The sequence below is a fragment of the Heloderma suspectum genome, chromosome 4 (assembly GCF_057233095.1).
Source record: "Heloderma suspectum isolate Gila_16-S chromosome 4, 16-S_ref, whole genome shotgun sequence".
NCBI classification, from domain to species: domain Eukaryota; kingdom Metazoa; phylum Chordata; class Lepidosauria; order Squamata; family Helodermatidae; genus Heloderma; species Heloderma suspectum.
Genome location: NC_139461.1, coordinates 307,600,568 through 307,622,263, shown reverse-complemented (window position 1 = coordinate 307,622,263; position 21,696 = coordinate 307,600,568). Strand labels below are relative to the sequence as shown.

Here is a 21,696-nt window from a genome sequence, read left to right as displayed (position 1 = left end):
TTCAGTCTGACCAAAGGCAGGTCTCCCCAGAAGCATACCTCTAGACACATGCATGATAAAAATATATGACATGGGTCCCCCGCACACATGTTTGGGATAAGGGTGAGTCCCAGTTCTGATACTTTTGAAAGCTCTTGCAGTATATCACACTGGCTTTCACAGTCAGGCATCCATCAAGCGGTATCCATGCAGCATTTGGAGCGGGGAGAGAAACCATCATCAAAACCCATACGTACATCACGGGGAGCCAGGGGTAATTGCGTTGGCCCCCCACACACACACTATTTCTGCAGTCTGTAGATCACTTCTGAAACATGCCTAAGTTCATGGAAGGGCCATCGCTCAGTGGTAGTGCACATGCTTTGCATGCAAATAGTCCCAAGTCCGACGCCCAGCACCTCCAGGTAGGGCTGGGAAAGGATCTAGTGTGAAACTGTGGAGGGCCACAGCCAGCCAATGCAGACAGTGCTGAGCAAGGTGAAGCAATGGTCTGACTTCCTACATATGTCTCCCAGACAAGGCATTTCCAGAGTGGCTGAGCATCCAGCAAGCATGGTGCGCTAATGTTCTATTGTTGACATGACCCAGCGCAGAAATGGAATAACCAAGAAGGTATTCCGAGAGGCAATGAAGCGTAGAAGAGGAGACAAATGCGTATGTAACTGTATCAGACTCGTAGGTGTTGAGGCAATTCAGAGGGTGAGTTTCCCTCTCCTCTTTACTGGATAAGGTTGGTTAGATTTCTAGCCCGCTCTATTGTCACTTGCACCTGAAATTCCCATGGTGCTTCAGCATGCAGAACATGGCGTCCAGTACAGAATCTTATCACTGGTGAATTGTTATGACAGGGCTCTTCCTCCCCTCACAAGAAGCCATTCCAACAAACAGCTGTGTGAGTAGGACAGGAAGTTAATGGTCACCATCACTATTTCTTCAAATAGGTTTCTAAAACAATTCTAAATTATATACATCCTCCCTCCCTCCCCCTGCTACTTATCTTTGTAAGCTGCTCCCGGAGACATTTTAGCTAAGGGATGGGGTATAAGTGCTGTAAATAATAAACCCAGAGAGCAAGTTTCTAGCCCTCATCATTCATTGCACATAAAAGCCTGGAGCGGGGGCAGGAAACAGAGAGCAGGTTTTGCTAAACGCTGCGGCTGCATCCACAAAAACCCAAATCTGTGGGTTGGTTCTCTTCCCTGCTAACTGAGCATTGATTGTACAACCCAAAGAAGCTCCTTGGGCTCTTTGTACATCAGATGCCCTCTGCTGCAACTTTGCCACATGACCTTGCACCACACACAGCCTGGCGCAATCACTGGCTGTGTGTGCTAGAGCAGAATCTGTGTGGGACAAGGAACTGTGAACACCGGGGCAACCCAGCCTGTGCTGCTGCTGATTAAAGATGAGCCAAGATAAACCTGAAACACTGCTCCCACTTTGTGCCATGTCAGAGCTGTAGCTTGCAAATCAGATGTCAGAGTCAGACACCAGCAAGAGCCCGGAGCTTCCAAAGCCATGATCATCCACAGATTTTAGCCCTTTTAACTCCTTGCATTAGCTGCCTATATGTTTCTGAGCCCAATTCAGGGTGCTGGTTTTAACCTATAAAGCCTTACACGGCTTGGGACTGCAGTACCCGATGGAACGCCTCTCCCGGCTTGAACATACCCATACGCTATGCTCAACATCTCAGGTCCTCCTCCGGATGCCTCCACTGAGGGAGGCTCGGAAGACAGCAATAAGGGAGAGGGCCTTTTTGGAGCTCATTCCAATTATGGCATGATCTCCCCAACGAGGGCCGCCTGGTGCCAACACTGTTATCTTGCCAGCGCCTGGTTAAGACCTTTCTCATTTCCCAGGCATTTGGCAGCATGTGATGAGCTTTAATTGATCCTGGATTTGCTTTATGGTTTGGCCAATTGTTCAAAGTTATTTTTACATATATGTTGTCTCTGTATATACTCTCTGTGCGTTTTTTTAAGTTTTTAAATTTTGCATATATTTTTTTAAAAATATTTTTAACCTTTGTAAACTGCCCAGAGAGCTTTGGCTATCGAGTGGTATAGAAATGTAATAAATAAAACAATTCACTCCCTATGTGATAATGGCAGTCTCAGGCCGTCAAATAAAACATCTTTAGGTGTGTGCCTAAGGCTTTTAAGTTCAAATAAAAAATGCACCCCACCTGCTGAGCCCCCTGCCTTGTCTGCCTTTTCCCCATTCTAAAAGGTTGAAGTACCTCTCCTAAGGCTTAGGGCTTCTCCATACCAGGCAACTTTACTGGGGCTTCTGCTTCCAGATTCTTTGCGGGATTAAGCTTGGCTCCTTCACATGCACTTCCTCTCCCCCCGTCCCTGGGAATTGCCTTTATCTGCAAGTTCTATATGTTTCATTACACAGCCACCAGACGGTGCTGCTGTTATAGTACGACTCTGTCATTACATGCTTAGAATGAAATCAATTTAAACCACCACTTTTAAAATAGCTCATTATCTCCGCTGCAAGTAAAGCCGCACAAATGGTCCCAAAGCATGGGAACGGTGATGACATCATGTAAAGGACCCACAAACTTCCATGAATAACCAATCTCGAACACAGGATAAAAGCCCCGTGTGGAGAAGCCCTTAGGTAATGGCAGAAAAAGCTTTATGCTAAAACAGACTGGTAATTTTGGCCTCATCCCTTTTTGCCTTTGGCCCCTCCTAGCATTGGAATGCGGCACCGGAGAGCATCTCTGAAATGGAATTTGGCCCTCGGGTGGAAAGAGGTTCAACATCCCTGCTCCAAATGTTCCCTCTAGCACAATACTGCTAACCTGGTACCCTCCAGTTGCTTTGGACTTCAACTCCCATCATCCAGAGCCAGCATGGCCAATGGTTAGGAATGCTAGATTCAATACCCCTGTATTGTAGCCCAAAACATCTGTAGGGCACCAGGTTGGGGAATGCTTGTCTCTTATCAGGATGTCTCAGGCTTTCCTAATGAAATTGCCCCCCAAGATCTCTGTGAATGAGTGTACTAGGAACTGGACTTGAGATAAGTGACATATCTGCTGTGTTACTGAGCTATGGGCCAATTTTAGAAACGTCTTGTGGTCGAGCATACTCAGATTCCAGGGGAAGCCTCCCCACCAAACACACACAACACAGCTTTTCTCTCATTTTATTTTTTTCGGCAGTTACCACAGCCTCTTCCTTTCCTGAAAAACAATCTCAAAGCAGCAAGGCACATCAAGACCCACACCAAATCTCTCATCTTATCTTACACAGTGCAACATAGGCTAGTGGTACCAAAAATATGATCTGCATAAAGATCTGCTCTTTCCCCACATCTTGCCTGTAATGGCGGCACTGTGGGGTACAGCCTGCAAGAGTTAAACGTTGAGCTGAAAGACCCAAACTCTTTGCCAGGAAATCCCACATTTTCCCACATACATTATGCAAATGAAGCCACTGTTCTCTTTTTGTAGAATTCATTGTGCACTTGCGAGGCATTGGGGGAAGGACAAAGAGTTACACAGAGCACTGAAGCATCCTCCTGACCAGCAGAAGCACTGCTCAACACGCCCTTCTGTTTCTGCTCACACATTTCCGTGTTAATCTATTTAGCCATATGGGCTAGAAACCTGACCTCGTTTTAAAACGAAAGCTGAGGTTCTTTTGTCCAACTGGGGGCACATGGAATAAATAGGGCTCTAACTGTGCACAAAAGGGACCATAACGCGACAGCAGCGCATGTGGTCTGCATGCAAAAGGTCTGAGGTTCAATTCCCAGCATATGCCGTTAACAGACGGGGGGGAAACCCTGCTAGAGATCTTGAAGAGCTGCTCGTTGGGGAGACAGTACTAGATTTATTAATTCAAAGCATTTTTATGCCATTCCTCAGCCAAAAAGGCTGCCAGAGTCCCTGATATATAATCAATTAAACAAGACAATCTCTGTCCATCCAGACTGTACCAGACTGGATGGACCAATGCGGCTACATTTAAGTCCGGTATCCAGCAGAGGCTGGTGACTCTGATGTCAGTGGGGCTGTAAATCCGCTCTGGGTGTCGGTCAGAACTCTAAAGGAGCTCTCCAAGGTGTGGAAGCTGCCGGAAGCCATTTAAAACACTCTTCTCTCACTGCCAACACTGCCAAGCAGGAGTCAGTAAGCCGAAGAGCAGGGACACCGACGTCATCTGCCACCCCCCACCCCCTGAATTCCCTGTTCCCTCCAACTTTGGTAGCTGGGGTGGGACGAATTTTCTCAGCAGCAATACATAGCTGAGGTATCCCTGTTGCAATGCAAAGTGTTTTGGGGTGGCCAGGTCTTGGATGGGCAATTCAGACCCAAGAGCTGCACAAAAGACCTCCTTCTGGTAGAGATGGAAACTGCTAGAACTGGTTTGCTAATATGGATCCACACAGAGGCCTGCATTTTTAGACTCTCCTGGGGGTGTGTATGTGTGTGGCTACAGGGCCTGTCATGATGAACACCTGCGCTTCAACATTTGCCACACCTAGGGATGGCGGAGAATTCCACCGCGGGCCCAAATGAGGCTGGATTCTTTTGAATCCGGCCTCTGGAATCCGCGGCGGAAAGGATCACTTACCTCCGCCTTCCGAGGATTCCTTCCGGAATGGCATGCTGGCTCCGTACCGCTTGTGATACGGTAACGGCAACTGCCATTACCGTATTGCAAGTGGTACAGAGCTGGCGTGCGGCTCTGTGGAATCGTCGCAGAGTGGAGCTGCTCCGGAGGATTCCAGAGGGGAGGAACGGATCGCCTTCCCCGCCAGTGGACGATGCTGCGGATCAGACAGTAAGCAATCCATCCATCCCTAACCACACCATTGGTGAAGAGATACCATGAATGTTGCTGGGAGAGCAAAAGCCTTGTGTGCTTTATGAGTCCTCAAACAAACGTACCCACTCCCACCCATTTTGACACCAACCTGCCTTATTATTGCCTGACCCAATGCTGTAGTCTGTTTTCTGCTCACATGAGTCCTGTGCCTGACCTCTCCCTCGTGTAATTATCTGGAATTGGTCATCAGTGGGACTTTTGGCTTCTGTGCCTCATAACTCCCCCACCTCCTCCAACACACACAAAATTAATGGGCTGACAACTCTCTTTCTCCCTTATCTTATTTTATTTATTTACAATATTTATATACCACTCCATATCCAAAGATTTCGGAGCAGTGAACAAGATAAAGGAATAAAACCCCGTAATTAAAACAATAAAAACGTTTTAAAAGAACAGATTCTGAACTTAATAAACCACAGCTGGTCACTCAAGGAAGGCCTCTCAAAATAACAATGTCTTCAGGAGGCACCAAAAGCAACACAACGTTGGCGCCTGCCTGACCTCCAAAGGCAGGGAGTTCCACAGGAAGGAGGCCACCACGCTGAAGGCTCTTTTCCTGGGGGACTCCAACAGGGCCATAGGTCCATGTGGAACCACCAGGGGCATGCCCACTGATGATGTCAGTGATTGGGCAGGTTGGCAAGGCAGAAGGTGCTCTCTCAAGTTGGTATCCTGGTCCCAAGTTGTTTAAGGCTTTGTACGCTAGTACTAATACCTTAAACCTGGCCTGGTGAACCAGGCATCCCTTACAGGTGCCATAATTGGCCCACTTCAAGGATAGCCTCGCCCCGCCCCCCTGCAAACTGCTGGCTTAGTCTTTCTTCAGACCACGGTCTCCTGCAATCTCACAGTTCCCTGTCCCTCTTATCGATGTGTGCACGGGAAGGCAGCCATGTTACTCTCAGAAGTGTTGGCTGAGGTGCTCAGCTCATCCCTGATTATGATTTCCCCCACAACACCTCTCCTTCACCTCCCATTTGCTGGATCCTGGTGAACATCTTCTCCCGACACCAAGACTGGCATCAAGGGTAGGCATGGTTGGGTACCAGCCAAAGGCCCACACCCCAGCAGGGACCCACTGGCAAGAGACCCACGGACTTGCTCCTCTTCTTAGCACTGCAGCCTGCTTGTTTGCTTGCCTCTTGCTTTGGCCCAGACAACCGTGTTGGTGAGGAGGAGGAGCAGAAGATGCTACTGCCTGCTTGCTCACTGGCTCGCTTTCTGTAAAGCAAGGAAGTGGTAGCAGTGAAGAGAAAGAGGAGGAGGGGCATCAGCAGCTGGTGACCATGGCAGTGCGAAAGCAGCTTCACTGAAGGAGGGGCCCATCGAGCGCATCTTGCCCAAGGGCCCTCAAGAATTTGAAGCCAGCACTGCTCGATATGCAACTCAGCGTGCCCGCCACCTGACAGTGGTTTAACCAAATCTGCAATAGAGAGATAATAACAGTGTCCCCGTCTTACAGGGCTGTCGTGCAACGTAAAATGTTGATGAAGCACTCTGAACGCTTCAGGTGTGCTAGATAAAATGATATAGGGCAAGACAAAAGGCTGTTGGCTAAGAAAGACAGATGTGCTCCCGCTTGGACTCCACACAAACAGGATGTTAAAATCCCCTACCCAAGCACCTCATGCTAAACCGTTATCTATTCACAGCATCAACTTCTGAGGGTAGCCTATTCTGGGGAAGGCTTCTTAGCTGGGTAAAAAAACTTGCATATGAGGAATAAATAAAAGGGCCATTCCACCCAATGCTTGGATGAAAAGGCTTAGCTCAGAATCCTGTTATGCAATTCTGTTCGCATCTGCCAAGCCCATTAAAAACTTCTGCAGATTTTCCCTGCGATTGTGTCAATATCACAACCAGTCACGATGGGAAAACCCTACTGGAAGCAAAATGACGACGGGGATTTTTCCAGGGAGAACACAGTGCAACTGTAAAGCCGCCCTAGCCCACCTCTGATACTCTCAGTGTGAGAGCTGCTGGGAGAGCGAAAGCCTTGTGTGCTGTTACTGCTGAACTCAGCGGGGGCTAGACCTAAAATCCAAGGGAGAAGAACACACACTCCGCAGGAGCCTAGGGGCTCGCCTCACAGCATATGCTAGCAACACGCAGCCAGGAGCAGAAAACCAGCCCAGTTCTTCAGCAAAGGCTATGCAATGGGGGAAACAGAGGGAAATTAATTAAGCAGACCACACCAGAAGACAGAGCTGATGGCAATTAGAAAGTAGGAGTTTTTGAAGCAACTAGAACTGTCGCAGTCTGGAAGAGCGGCCCTGTTGTACAGTTGTACAACAAAGAACTTCAGTGGGTCCAAGACAGAACTAGATGCCTTATGAAGAATTACTTGTAATTTCTATTCCGACAATGTCCATCCCAGCTGAAGATTCCCTATGAAGCTACCACAGCAGCAGTCGAAAGAGACCTGAGGGAATAGGCAGAAACCTTCCAAGAACAGGAGCACTGGAACGTGGTGGCAGGTTCCCACCAAAAGTTCCTCAGCTATAGGAAGTTCCCAACAGGGCTCTGTGCAGGTGCAGGGCCCATATGTGGGATGCACAGAGCTCACAAAGGTGAAGAATTATTTGCAATTTCTGTTCTGATGATCCTGCTGCAGCCACAAGAGTCACGATGGGAAAACCCTCCTGGAAGCAAAATGACGACGGGGATTTTTCCAGGGAGAACACAGCGCAACTGTAAAGCCGCCCTAGCCCACCTCTGATACTCTCAGTGTGAGAGCTGCTGGGAGAGCGAAAGCCTTGTGTGCTGTCACTGCTGAACTCAGCGGGGGCTAGATCTAAAGTCCAATGGAGAAGAAACAGCGCAGGAAAAAAGACTGAAAGAGAGAGAGAGAGAGAGTGAAGGAAGAACAAGGCATGGGAAGGACTGAGGGATGGCAGTGCATAGATCAGTGGGGTGAGAAAAAAGGGGGGTAACAGAGATGAGGTGCAGAGAGGGAAGAGATATGGAGCCCCCCAAAATAAAGGAGGTTAATAGAGAATGGGTTAAAAACTACAAACTGAATTAAAATTGTAGCAAAAATGTTTTCATGTGGCTTGGTAATGATGAGACCCTAAACTATAAAAACACAGAAGTGGCCCTTGGAGTGATTTAAGTGGAGCACCCCGCCCTAACCGGTGGCACACACAGTTCATGACAGGCCTGATTAGAAGGGGGAGAGTGTGGAGGCATGGCTGAGGCAGAGAGGGGCCTAACACTGCCAGCCTACCTCTCCAGGACTGTCCTGTTGCCCACCTCAGCAGGCCGGAAGCAAAATATACCCGCAGGGCCACTCCAGGTACTGTATAGGACACTACAGCGACCTGACTTCTGGTGCGATTGTCAAAAGGTTGGGCTGCTACTGGTCTGTTCTGACTGGCACCAGTGCTGTAGATTCTCACATAGGATTCTTTTCCAGCTCTGCCATTATGACCCTGTTCACTGGAGATTTTTTTTTTGGGGGGGGGTTAATGTGGGAACTTCTGCATGCCAAGTTCTGCATTGTGATGGAGAAACAGCTATTTCCCAATGAGAAATGTCTGGAAAGATGGATGGATTCAAACTGCAAAGGGTAGTAGAATGCATCACAGAAGAGAGGAGGGAGGAATGCAAACATACCAGCCCTTTTCAATTCCTCTCCCTTCCCACAATTCTTGATCCAAACTTTTCTGGAAGCAGAAGACACTGGGAAACCTTGGGGAAAACAAGAGGGACACCATATTTATGTGGAGCAATGAGGAGGGTGGGGAAATCCTTTCCTTCCAGAAAGCAGGAAGGAAGGAATGGAATGTCCACCTGTATGCTCTCGTTGGAGAGAAGCAGTGGCTGTCCCATCACCAACCAAGATTTAGGGAGTCTTGTTATCACACACTTGGATACTGAGGTAACAGCCCCTGTCTACACCAACCAAGAATTCCAAAGAGTATCTGAAGCTGAACTAGACATTCAGCATCAAACACAGGAAGAGGAGTTCCCAATCCTATGTTTGCCTTCAATGACCAAAGCCAGGGCAGGACATTTGCAGGGGAGAACCAGTGGACACCCCCTGCTTGTCCTCTGAAACCCATTCTCACCCCATGTTGATCTCCAAGACCAGGTTTCCCAGTCAAGTGAGGGAAAGGGTTAAGCACACACAACACACACTTCACCCCTGCAAGTGTTCCTTCACCCCCACTTTAGACTTTGGAGGCAGACATGAAATTTGGAATCATGTGTCCACCACCAAACATCTAGTCCCAGCCTCTGCTGTGCCATTTTGTCAACTTCTTTATGTCACAGGTGCCTGTCAATGCATCTCTGAACTTCACCCATCAGAGATGATGACTTTGCTAGCATTTAGGTGACCACTTCTCCCAGCATAAAAACAGAGACAAGTGGAGGACCCTTCATCTAGCCAGGTTTGTTGCATTACTTTCAACTCACTTTAAGTCAGGCTGCACAGTATGCTGCTCATGCGGGCAACAAGCATCTTGCATCTGCTTGCATCAAATGCTGATGGCTCCCAGCCCCACACTGAAGAGGACTTTGTTCCTCACTGATGCTGTGCTTACAGGCGGAGGAAGCTGGCTTCGGCTGGCGCTCGGGACAGTTTTCTAGTTTCTTGCTAGAGAAGGGTGTGGTCAGGTGACTAGGAGTTCTCCTTGTTGATCTGGGCACCGCACTTTAAGAAGGATGCAGACAAACTAGAGAGGGTTCAGAGGAGGGCAACGAAGATGATCAGAGGACTGGAAACAAAGCCCTATGAAAAGAGACTGCAAGAACTGGGCATGTTTAGCCTTGAGAAGGGAAGACTGAGGGGAGATATGCCAGCACTCTTCAAGTATTTGAAAGGTTGTCACAGAGAGGAAGGCCAGCATCTCTTCTCGATCATCCCAGAGTGCAGGACACGGAATCATGGGCTCAAGGGACAGGAAGCCAGATTCCGGATGAACATGAGGAAAAACGTCCTGACTGTTAAGAGCAATGCGACAATGGAACCAAGTACCCAGGGAGGTGGTGGGCTCTCTCACACTGGAGGCATTCAAGATGAAGCTGGACAGCTATCTGTCAGGGATGCTCTGACTTGGATTCCTGCATTGAGCAGGGGGCTGGACTCGATGGTCTTCTAGGCCCCTTCCCACCCTACTATTCTATGATTCTACTATATCTTTGGTGGCTAATCCTCCCTTTCAGCTGCTAGGATATACTACACCTAAGAACTATTCACTGACAGATGCATTCACTTGAAACCCTGAAGGAAGGACATTCCACATGATGCTGAAGACATATGAAGCTGCTTTCTACAGAGTCAACTGGTCTATCTAGAGCCTTCTTAGTGGCTGTTCCCAGGTTGTGGCACTTCTTGTTGCGGGAAGCTAGGCTAGCTTCCTTCCACTGGCAGGCAAAGACACCGTTCTTCAAGCAGGTCTTTGGCACATAAGCTAGGCTGTTGCTGAAGAGGGTTTTATTGGGTTGCGTGTTGTTTTTATTTCTTTTATAGTTGTGTCTTTTCAATTGTCCTTTTAATCTATTTGTTTTTATGATTGTTTTAAATAAGTTTGTTTAAATCTTGATCGTTTTAACTAAGTTTATTTAAATCTTGGTTTTATTGCTGTTAGCTGCCTTGAGCGCCATTTTTCTGGTAGAAAAGGGGGTATAAAAAAAATAATCAAATGTTCTGCCCAAAACTGTCTATTCTAATAGGCAGCATCTCTCCAAGGTCGCTGGCAATGGTCTTTCCCAGTCCTGCTGTCTCAGACGCTTTTCAGTGGAGATGCCAGGGACAGAACCCATCCCATCAAGACCTTCTCCGCTACTGAGGTATGGGGCCCTTCCCTACAATTCATCAACCCATATTGGAAATTCACTCTATTGCTCAAGTGTTACTTTGGCTTGCAATCAAAGGAAAGGGGCCCCTGCTTTGTATGCAGAAGGTCCCGGGTTCGATTCCCGGCTTCTCCAGGTAGGGCAAGGAAAGAATCCGGCCTGAAACCCTGGAGAGCTACTGCCAGTCAGTGTCAACAATACTGGGTTAGATGGACCAATGGTATAAGGCAGCTTCCTGTGTTCCTATGTAACAAGATTATGCTGCTGTTCTAACACAGCCTTCCTCTACTGGGTGCTTTCCCTGGCCATGCTGGCTGGGGAATGATGGGAGTTATAGTCCAGCACATCTGGAGGGCACCAAGAAGGGGAAGGCTGTTTTAGCCCAAGAGACAAGCTGATCTGAAACTCAAGTCACAGCTTGCCTCATCAGCATTAGGACTGACTATGGCATCAATCAGCAAAACACCCTTGGTTCCAGCTTTGCAGGCAGTTTTGTCTCTCATGCGCACATCGTCTCCTTTGCGCTTGGCCATAGCTAACAAGTTGTGCCAGTATCTTCCTCTCTGTAGTTTAAGCAGTGGAGGCTGTTGGCTGCGACGTCAATGGGGTGGTGAATCCATTCCAGGTTTCAGTCAGAACTCTAAGGGAACTATTCAAGCTGCTTCTGCACCTTGGAGAGCTCCTTCAGAGGTCTGACTGGTTCTGACTGAAAGCTGGGGAGAATTTACCTCCCCACTGACATCGCAGCCACCAACCTTCACTGAGTTTAAGCCCATTGGCCACAATTACAAAAAAAAAAAGGTTATGCAGGGTGTAAATCTATTTTCCCTCTTCTTTTTCAACTATGCCAACCACTTTTTAAAAGTATGTAATTGAAGCAAAGGGAAAAAAAAGACTGCAATTCAGCATTGGGGTGAGGGCAGCAATGAAAAGTGACAGGAAAAATGATGTGCAGTTGCATAAAATACATAAACACCCAATATTTTTGCTAAGTCATAGCCATCATTTCTTGCCCTTCCCTTGTGAGAAGGAAAGGAATGAAGACACCCCCCCCCCCGCCCAAGAAGTCTCCAAATACTATCAACATGCTTCCCGCCCTTGCCCCCACTTCAATCTTCTGGGTCAAAGTTTCTCACATTCTTAACCCCACCCTCTCCAACTTCATTTATCTATTTGTCACATTTATATTCTGCCTTCCTTGCATTATGATAGGGCGACGTGGCCCATCTCAGGAGACAGATTTTGGGGTACAATCAGAGAGCAGCAAAACGTCAATTATTTATTTTACTATTATATTTTTACCAACCTGGTGGGGTGGGGGGAGCACTGCAATTAAGATTTTCTGCCTCCGGCATCAAAAAGCCTTCAGGCTGGGGATGCTTGTTAACTGACTTTCCCCCTTTCAGTCTGGGAGACTCCCCGCCTTCCAGCCCTATGCCGACTGTCCGTTTAGTGGATGAGTGCATGGGAGTGCATCACTGGCAGGGATGGGCAAAAGAACACTAAGAAGGCCAATTTGGTTAGCAGGAGTGCTCCCATCCCCTATACATGCTCAGTGGGAACTCCCTGGCTAGTTCTAGAGACATTGATATGAAAGAGAGAGCGGCTCCTTCCTTTAGCTCAGGGGTGTTGAACCTCAGGCCCGTGGGCGTAAATCCACCCTGCCCGGCGTCCCAATCCAACCCTCTAGGGTTTCACAGAAGGCCATGCCTCCTTCCCCTGGCCTCACCTCCTTTCCCTCAGCCACCAGTCATTTGGTGGTTTCCTGGCTCTTGTGAAGTCCCCCCCCCCCCCAAAATGGTTGAAATTAGTGCTGTATTGCACATTTCTCCCACATTTTTTTGACCATTCTCATTCAAGTTGATAGAAAAGAAATTGCTTGCGAAAAGAAATTCAGAGGAGGAGAAATTTTGGAGAAATGCTCGTGGGTTGGGTTGGGGGTTCTTGTGCTTACCTGACTTGTGAGGTGGCTGAGGAGTGCACATGAGTGTCCTGTCTGTCATTGTACAGTAATCCCTGTGGCAGCCTGTAGCCCCCTTGGCTTCCCGCACTTCAGTTAAAGCCAACATGAGGAAGGCATCATGAAGCAATTCCTCCCATGGGGCTTTTTCAGATCAGGAAGTGCAGGTGGCCTGGGAGGCTGCAGATCCACAGAAAGATGTGTGGTAGGGAGGTAAGCCACACACGGCCCCCTCGGCCCCCTCGCAGTGATTCGGTAAGCTCAAAAATACCACCAAAAGAAATCCAAAATTCTGCCTCAGAAAAGTGGAAGCCTCGACACAGTTGATGGTGTTGCTACCTACAGAAGCAGTGCAGTTAACCAAAACCCCCGAGGAAAAAGGAAAGGACCTGAGCTACAACCCCTGTCAATAGTGAGTCCTACCTGCGAGAAACTGTTGGAGAATTTCTCCTCCCCTAAGAGAAATTCGGTGAAATTGTCCCCCCCGTTTCTCTGCCCACAAATAGGCTGGAGAATTTTGAGAGGCCCTCTGCGCACAGCTCTACTCGAAATGCCTCTCCCAAGGCCTAGTTACTGGCAGTAACAGCTTCAAGCTAAAATATGCTGGCATTTTTGGTATGTTGGTCCTGTCCCTTTTGCCTCGCCCCATTTTGCCTTCAGCCCCGCCTGCCACTGAAATTCAGCTTCTCTGAAATTAACCTTGGCCCTCAGACTGAAAGAGGTTCGACATCCCTGCTTCAGCTGCTGCTTCCTGAGCTCTTGCTCAGAGCCTCCGATAAGGGTGGGGCAGCTGGGGGCTGAGCAGTGGGGCGGGGGGCGCGGAGAGAACACCGCCAACTGTGCTGCCCCACCACCAGCAGATCTGTCACAAAATCTGGACAAAATCTGTCACAACTGGAAAAACCAGTCCTTCCCGATGAGGTTTTGAACTCTGCGTTAGGAGGAAGTGGTTTGGGGAGACTGAATTAGTAGAAAAGCAACAGGCAGTGAAAGGGGGGCCCATCGTCGCTCAGTGGTGTTGCATTTCCTTTGTTTGCAGGACATGTTGAGGTTACCGCTCAGCACTTCCAGTTAAAAGGAGAGGAGGTAGAAAAGACCTATAGTGGGTACGCTGGACCGCTGCTGCCAGTCTGAGTAGGAATATTGGGCTAGATGGGACATTACAAAGCGGCTCCATCTGGAAGAGTTAAAAGCATTGCCTCTCCTCCACTGCCAGAGTGGCTTTTTAACACATGTATGTATGTAATGTGTCCTTCGGTCCTTGAGCAAGTCACCTTTCCCTACTTTAACCTATCTCACAGTGCTGTCAAAGGGATGAAATGAGATGAAAACCTCCAGTCCTTGGAGGAAGGGCAGGACACAAATGTCCTAAATCAAATTTCCCCCAGCCTGGTGCCCTCCAGATGTGTTTGACTGCAACTCCCACAACCAATGGCCATGGTGACTAGGCATGCTGGGAGTTATAGTCCAACACATTTGGAGGACACTACTTTGCAGAAGGCTGCCCTGAATATATAAAAAACATACTCCCCACCCCCTTGTGCTTACAACCACAACGTGCCTTTTTCCAACCTAAGATGCCAAACTCTTCCTTACTCCAGGGTATTGATTTTCGCACTGTGACAGGCCTGGACCACTCATGACCCACTGTGGCATTGTAACCTGCCAAGCAAGATACAACTCCATTGATTTTGTAGTCCTCAGGCTAGAAGCAAAGACGTAAGAGGCTTATAAAGGACATGGTGAACCACCATCCATGCCTGGTCCACCAAGCACACACATCTCTACTGAGTCTCTACACCAACTTTCCCGAATCTGGTGCCTTCCAGATGTGTTGGACTATACCTCCCCAGTTCTGAGACTTGCACTGTAACACATCTGGAGGGCACCGGGTTGGGGACGGCTGTTCTACAGAGAAGCCCAGCAAATAAGGAAGTTCATTTTGGGTAGCTAAAATACTGACAGTTATCTCAAAACACCCATGAAAAAGAGGAAGAAGAGAGAGTGTGTTAATTGTGAAGAGGAACAGCCTGCAAATGTGGAAATTTCCCAAGACAAAAAAATAGGGCCTGTGTTTTTTTTTCCTTTTAAAAAGGGACTCTGTTTTGTTCTGGGAAACCTGCAGTCACATGCAACAGATAACGATGCCCAGTTCAGTGGTCACAGCTGACCAACTGCTAAATTGTGGCTTGGTGACTGGGCAACATGACATCCCAATTCGGCCAAAAAATACGTCATCAGCAGCCCATACTATACTTCCCCAATTAAGGGTGAAATCCTATGCATGTTTAGACAGAAAAAAGTCCTACAACTCCCAACTTGCCCCAGCCAACTGGGAGTTGTAGGACTTTTTTCTGTCTAAACATGCATAGGATTGTGCCCTAAATTAAAGAACTTGGGTAGAAGAAAAATTATTCCCAGTGGAATGGCCACAGTGAAACAGCCAGTTTAATGTTTCGGAGCAGGGAACAAGATTCTCAATAAAATTTAAGAGGCAGTTTGGGGTATTTCAAGATTAAAACACAAACATGTCAAATCAAAATGCAACAACCCCCCATTCTTCAATTAAAAAGCGTGGTTTAAGAACATTTTTTAAGGTTACTTCTCTACACTTCAAAATAACTACAGTGATGTACTTTACACAGGATAAATCAGACTCAGCACCACATTTCTTTTAAAGCAAAGATTCATAACTTTGACAATCATACCTTGCTTTTAACAGCCTTCCCCAACCTGGCAACCCCCAGATGTTTTGGACTACAATTCCCAGCATCCCCCAGCCAGCCAGCCCTTTATAAAAATGCTTTTCAGGCATTGGTACTTGTCTGATTTAAATCTTAAGGAAGGAATACTGAGTTTAACAACTGAGGGGTAAATAAGTCAAGTGCTGTGTGTGTGTGTGTGTTCGTTCTCTGAAACCATCAGCAACTTGTATTCCTTTAGGAAAAAGCAGACTTCGTACTGGGGAGAGGGTATGTATTTATTTTAAATATTTATATTCCACCCTTAATCCTGCTAGGTCTGGTTTACAACAAAATAAGCATTTACAATACCCACAAAACAACAACACACAAAGCTGAAGCAGCAGAGAAAAAACAGCGCATCAGCCAACGGAATTTAAAATGCCGGGATGAATAAAACTGTTTTTGACTTTACTGGTGATCGTGGCGGGGAACCTAGAAGCTGATTCTTTGTGTGATGTGCTTCCATTTTTCCCTCTCTTTTTTTTTAGCCAACCACACCCTACATGAGACTCTCCCAACCTGGTGCCCTCCAGATGTGTTGAGGGCACCAACACATCTGGAGGGCACCAGGTTGAAGAAGTCTGGCTTATACCAACAAGGATCACTACTGACTGGTGGGTTGGGCTGACACCATGTCAGCTACACATGCTTCTGTACGTGTGAGCTACACAGAAGTGACGTACTTGAGGACTCAATATGTCATACCACCAGCCTCTATTCGGGCAAAACCGTACAGCCAAACTGAACATTCTCCTAATCACACATAGCGGACCTATGTATTCCTTACTCTCCTGCAAGCATGCGCAACCCTGATTTGGAGCAGGGCCATGGCACTTTAGGAAAGGAGGGCTTAAGCTTCTCCCCACCTATTTTCTGCCTGAAATTCCACCACATGGGGGCGGGGAGAACCCTCCCCCCGTTTAGGAAAGCATGCTCTGCTCATTACGCACCCCAGACTCTTGAAATCCATGGAGATGTTTTCCTTTTTTAACAGGGTGGGGTGGAATTTTGGCATGGCAAAGGGAGGGGGGAAGCTTAATTGCCATGGTCCTGATCTGAATGGGGCCTGTGCATGCTTACATAGAAATAAGAATGTCTACTTTGGCCTTTAGACATTGCATTAGGGGGGTTATTCATAAGGAACTAACTTTATAACTCCAGTGAGGAAAATGTAAACATTCCCAAACTCATTAAAAAGAAGAGGCGTGAGCATTCAGCTTGAATGCACAGACCTCCGGGAGGTAAAGCAAGTTTTAGAAGTTTTCGGCTTTCCACATAGCTACTGAGGGACACAAAATGGCAGACTGAACATCGCGGTAGCAGCGTGCAAAGGTCAAATGGACATTCACCGATTGATCCTGAAGAATTGATCTATTACGGCTCCAGCACTTGAACTTGGGCTTTGAATCCAACTATGGTGAAGCCCCTGATTCAGGCAACAGGCTGTGAGCAATCTCTGAGGGGAAGGAAGCAAGAAAAAAGCGCACCTTCCACGCCCACAGAGCAACGATGTGTCCCCACCCCCTCCAGTCCATGTCACACAGGAGTCCACTGGAGGAGGGCAGGGCCCAATCCTCTCACTAAGGGAGTGGAAGCTACACCGCTTTCTTCCAGGGTGCTATGCGGTGAGGGGTGCAAGTACCCACTCAGTTCAATGCTTGCCTGTCCCTCCGACCATGGATGGGGTGGGAATAAATCACCCCACACAGGCACTGGTGCGAGGGACACCAAGGGGTTGAGAGAAACGATTATTATTATTATTATTAATTACATTTCTAATTGGCCCAATAACTAATGTTCTTGTTATGCTGCTTCCTCCCTTTCTGGGAGCTGTATCTGAAGTGCTTTTCATGACATTTTTAAAAATATTTAATGGCATTTTTATCTCACCCTTCCCACCAGGGAGCTCAGGCCAGCACCCATTTAACCCCTCACAACAAACCTGTGAGGTAGTTTAGGCGGCCAGGCAGCAATTGGTCTGAAGTTACCCAGTGGGCTTCATGACTGAGTGGGGATTTGAACCCGGTTCCCCACACAGCCTGACTCTAACCCAGGCTTCCCCAACCTGAGGCCCTCTAAATGTTTTGGATTTCAATTCCCATCAGCCCCAGCCATCATGGAAATGATCAGGAATGCTGGGAGCAGGTGGCGCTAATGTCAGTGAGGGGGTAAATTCGCTCTGGGGCTCAGTCAGAACTCTAAAGAAGCTAGCCAAGGTGTGACTGACTGAAACCTGGAGCGGATTTATCGCCCCTCTGACATCGGAGCCACCACCCTCCACTGCTCCCAGCATGGCTGGAAGTTGTAGTCCAAAACAACTAGAGAGCACCAGGTTGGGGAAGGCTGCTCTAACCACTACACCACATTTGCTTTATTTAAATGGATCTCACCCCCCCGCCCCCATATCAAGTGGTGGAAACCGGCACCCTCCTCAGGCAACCCACACGCAGGGCTTCTCAGGATGCACCTTGTTCATTTCGGTCTCTGACTGGGGGAAGCAATGGTGGCATGCAGTCTTTTTAAACCCCAGCAGCAAAAACAGCTTAGTACTAGAACAGACAAGAAGCACGTTACAAGCACAACAGGCGCCACAATTTTGCACATCCACAGTGCACATGCATGTGTGTTTTAATTATTTACTGGTGACTGATACTGCAGTAGTTCCAGCTATCGTTCTCTGCCACAGTACATCTAGTAAAATGCCAGTTTCTAGATGAAATCTTGCCTTCTGTCCAGAGACAGTCCAAGAGATTTTGGTGACTGAGGCTGAATATCCGAATGAAACTCTTCTCTCCTCTGAGCACCCCTCTCCTTTAGTGGTTCCACAAACACTGCCATGTGAGGTAGGCTGCCTGGCCTGGCCTAACAGAAGGCTCAACCATGGCCTCACTTGCTCGTTTCCTGAACAACCCAAACACACTTTCTGAGAATTTTCACAGTCCAGAAACCAGGGGCTAATTCCCCCCGCTTCTTTTCTATTCTGTGTCCAACAAAGAATTTTATTTGGAAATAAAATTAAAAATACAAACAAAAAAGGAAGAACATATATAATACAAGGTCACTAATTAAGGGAAGAAGGAAATTCGCTGATTACATCCTTAGTACAGTCTTCCCCAACCTGGCACCCTCCAGATGTGTTGGACTACAACCCCCAGAATTCCCAACTATTGGCCACGCTAGCTGGGGCTGATGGGAACATCTGGAAGAACATCTGGAAGCCACTATGTTGGAGAAAGAGGACTGCCTTAGTATATCATGGATCAGCTTGTTGGACAATTAGATTAAAACCAACTAAGGAGAAGCACACTAATTATTGAGAATTCGAATGTGTAAATTATTTCGCTGAATCACTCAGAAAAAAATAATAATTCTAAACTTGATGGTTGTAATGTGATTACCACTAGGTTTTAAAAATTATTTATTAAGAAATGTTGTACCCTGTCTTTCAAGCAGAATTTTCTAATGCAGCTTACATCAAATATATCAATAAAATGATCAGCAGCAGAAACACATAAACACACAATTTCACAACAAACTTAAAAGCAATAGATAAAAACAGCATCGGATCGATAAATCCTGGGCTAATTTACTTTTTATAAAGTCTTGGAAAATAAAATGTCTTTGCCCAATACCGAAAAGAGAACAACATGGATCCTCAGCAGATCTCTCTGATGAAAGCGTACCATAACTGGGCGTCTCCCGGGTCGCTACCCACTACACTCCAGTCAGCTGAGATTTCCTCCCAAATCACCAAAGGTTGATCTCAGTTACTGCCAGACTGTAGAGGAGGTGATGACAAAGTATATGGATGTCTTTCCACATGGGAAGCCCTTCATTGTGAAATGACACCCACATGGCTTGAGATTAATCTTTAGCCACACCAACAAAGCCCCCTGAAAAAAGAGAGGGTTGCTGCTATGGTTAGCACTGAGCCAACACCACACATAGGAAACGCTTCAATTTTGTGCAACGCACACAATTTTGTGCAACCATGCCGTGAGCATAACCCTTACAATCTGGATTATTTCTATGCTCTGTCTGAAATATTGTGCATCTGCTCAATCCTAAACATCAACATGAGAATCCATGTAGAAGCCTACACATATATGATCATGTGGTGGGGGGAAGCAAATAAAATGGAAACTAGCAAAATCAGTACTAAATAAATGAATAAAGGCATGGAAAGTAAAACTAGGCAAGAAGGATATGAGAGGAAGGTTTGGAGGAAAGAATCACACTGAGACAAGGAGGGGTCATACCACTCTAAACTGGAATTTGAAATATTTTTCCAGCTTTGAACATAATTATTCTTAAAAGTTACCAGCATCACGCTTCTGGGAGACCAGGAGCTTGGAATTTTCCCAGCCCTGGTCACTGTGAAATACACATTGTGTATGGATGGAAATTATCCAGGAGTCAACTCCAATACAGTTATGATGGGGATGGGTGAAGGGTGTGGGGAGAGAGATGGCTATGGCAGACATATGCTGAGATCAGGTTGGTAAGTAGCCACTTGCCTGATGGCCTGTAGCTAGTAAGGGCTGCCTTAAGCAAGGAAGCTTTTGAAAACAGAAAGAAAGCTGTGCTGTAGTTTTCCACTCCCCCCACCCCACCCCTGGCCCCATTCCCAGCTGTTGAAGTGCCACAACAACTAACACATGGAGGTATGGGCAGGTGGCTAATAAAAAACAAAAACAAAAACTTAACGGGCTTTATTTGCAAAGCTGCCTTAGGCAAATCCCACCCCTGAACTGCAGGCTGCTAACAATAGGCAGGTGTAGAGACACCGCCTAAGTGTGAAATGCAAATGATTGGCTTTTTCCAACCAGAGCAAGGCGAGGGTTGCAGGCTTGTACAGCTACCATACCTGTTCCAAAGCTGGCAGGTTTCCATCTAGCCATCCTGAAGGACCCTCCAAACAGACTGATGCCTGCTTACAGGGCTTGGCATAGTACGTTTTAAAAAAAGGTCAGACGTACTGACTAGAGGTGTGGCGGAACACACACACACACACACACACACACACACGGGAGAGGGAAAGTCTTGTTACTTAACAGGAAAGGGAGTGGCAAAGGAAGTGTCATAATCAAATGCAACACTGAAGTCCTTTTTTGGGAAACCCCAGCTACTTCAAATCTCTCATGAAGGCTTCCTAGAGACAGGAAAAACCAGTGGCCACACAGAGAATGAGGAGAGGAAGTGGCTGAGAAAAAGAAGAGTGTGGTGGGGTCTGGGCTGCTGGGTTCAGGAACGAGAGAGCGTCGCACTGCATTCTCTCGTCACGCTGCAACACTTTTCAGTAAGAAGTAGAGAGATGTTTCACTTCATCTGCACACTCTTTCCTCATTCCCCGCCAACCCACCACCACCACAACCTGGGTTAAAACACAAGAATGAGCAAATATACATAGGTTGAGGGGGAGAAGAGCGTGGCAGAGTTTGAACGAGAGTCTGATGCTCCGTTCACTTAATACACAGAATAAGAAAAGAGAGGGGGGTGTTCCCCAATGCTGTGGCTTGGAAGAAGAAAGTTTGGTGTTCCATTCCCTTGTTACCCTGCAACACCTTTTTGGCAACCAGCAGAAAGAAGTGCAAAATGCATTTTCCTTGGTTCTCCAACCTCTCACACTGGTTTTCAAAAAAGAATGAACAAATAAACACAGCTCTTCAAGGCCAGCCCTATCATGAGGCAGACTGGGGTGCCCGCATCAGGCAGCGGAGCGGAAGGAGTGGCAAATTGTGCTGCTCTCCCCCACTGCCCTGCCCCTGCCAGAAGGGCCTGTTGCCCTCTCCCACGGTGGCATTTGCCGTATTGAGAGCGCGGCAGGGGGGGCTCTCTGGAGCAGCCACCTGCCCTGTTTCCCTCATGCCACACCCTCTTCTCCTTAGCCTTGCTGTTGCAGGGCTCCGGCCAGTTGGCGGAGCTCTCGTGAGAGCCCCGCAACCAGTAAGGGGTGTTCATGCTCAGAAGGAGAGGCGCAACCTATCTGTTACCCCTTAATTCACAGGGACTCAGTGGATTGGCTCGTTGTGGGCATACCCATTCTGGACAGAACTGCACTCTGCTGTAAGGATCCAGTCTGTGGCCTGGCAGCACTGCTGGACCCAGCATTGTTCCTGGATTCTCAGGTGGCATCTATGGCCCAGAGTGCCTTTCACCAGTTTTGGCTGATGTGACTGCTTTGCCCACTACTGGAAGCTAGAGACCTCGCTGCTGTCATTTGGGCGTCATGATTTCCAGATAAGACCACTGTAAGGCATGATGCCAGCCTATCTTAAGGAGCGCCTCCAGCAGCACCAGACAGGCCGCTTAACAAGATCAGCCTCGGATGGCC

At 47.6% G+C, this 21,696-nt stretch overlaps 1 protein-coding gene across 4 annotated transcripts in view; it reads right to left on the bottom strand.

The window, feature by feature from the left end:
- The window catches only part of RGS19 (regulator of G protein signaling 19), a 72,838-nt gene that overhangs the window by 24,935 nt on the left and 26,207 nt on the right, over nucleotides 1-21,696 (bottom strand). The window contains exon 1 of one of the 4 annotated variants that reach the window (XM_084854403.1): nucleotides 20,230-20,435. The exons of the other annotated variants lie outside the window; for them this stretch is intronic. The gene's annotated coding sequence lies outside the window, so the exon portion shown is untranslated. Of the gene's footprint in view, nucleotides 1-20,229; nucleotides 20,436-21,696 lie in introns of those variants that run through there. 4 annotated transcript variants of the gene reach the window in all.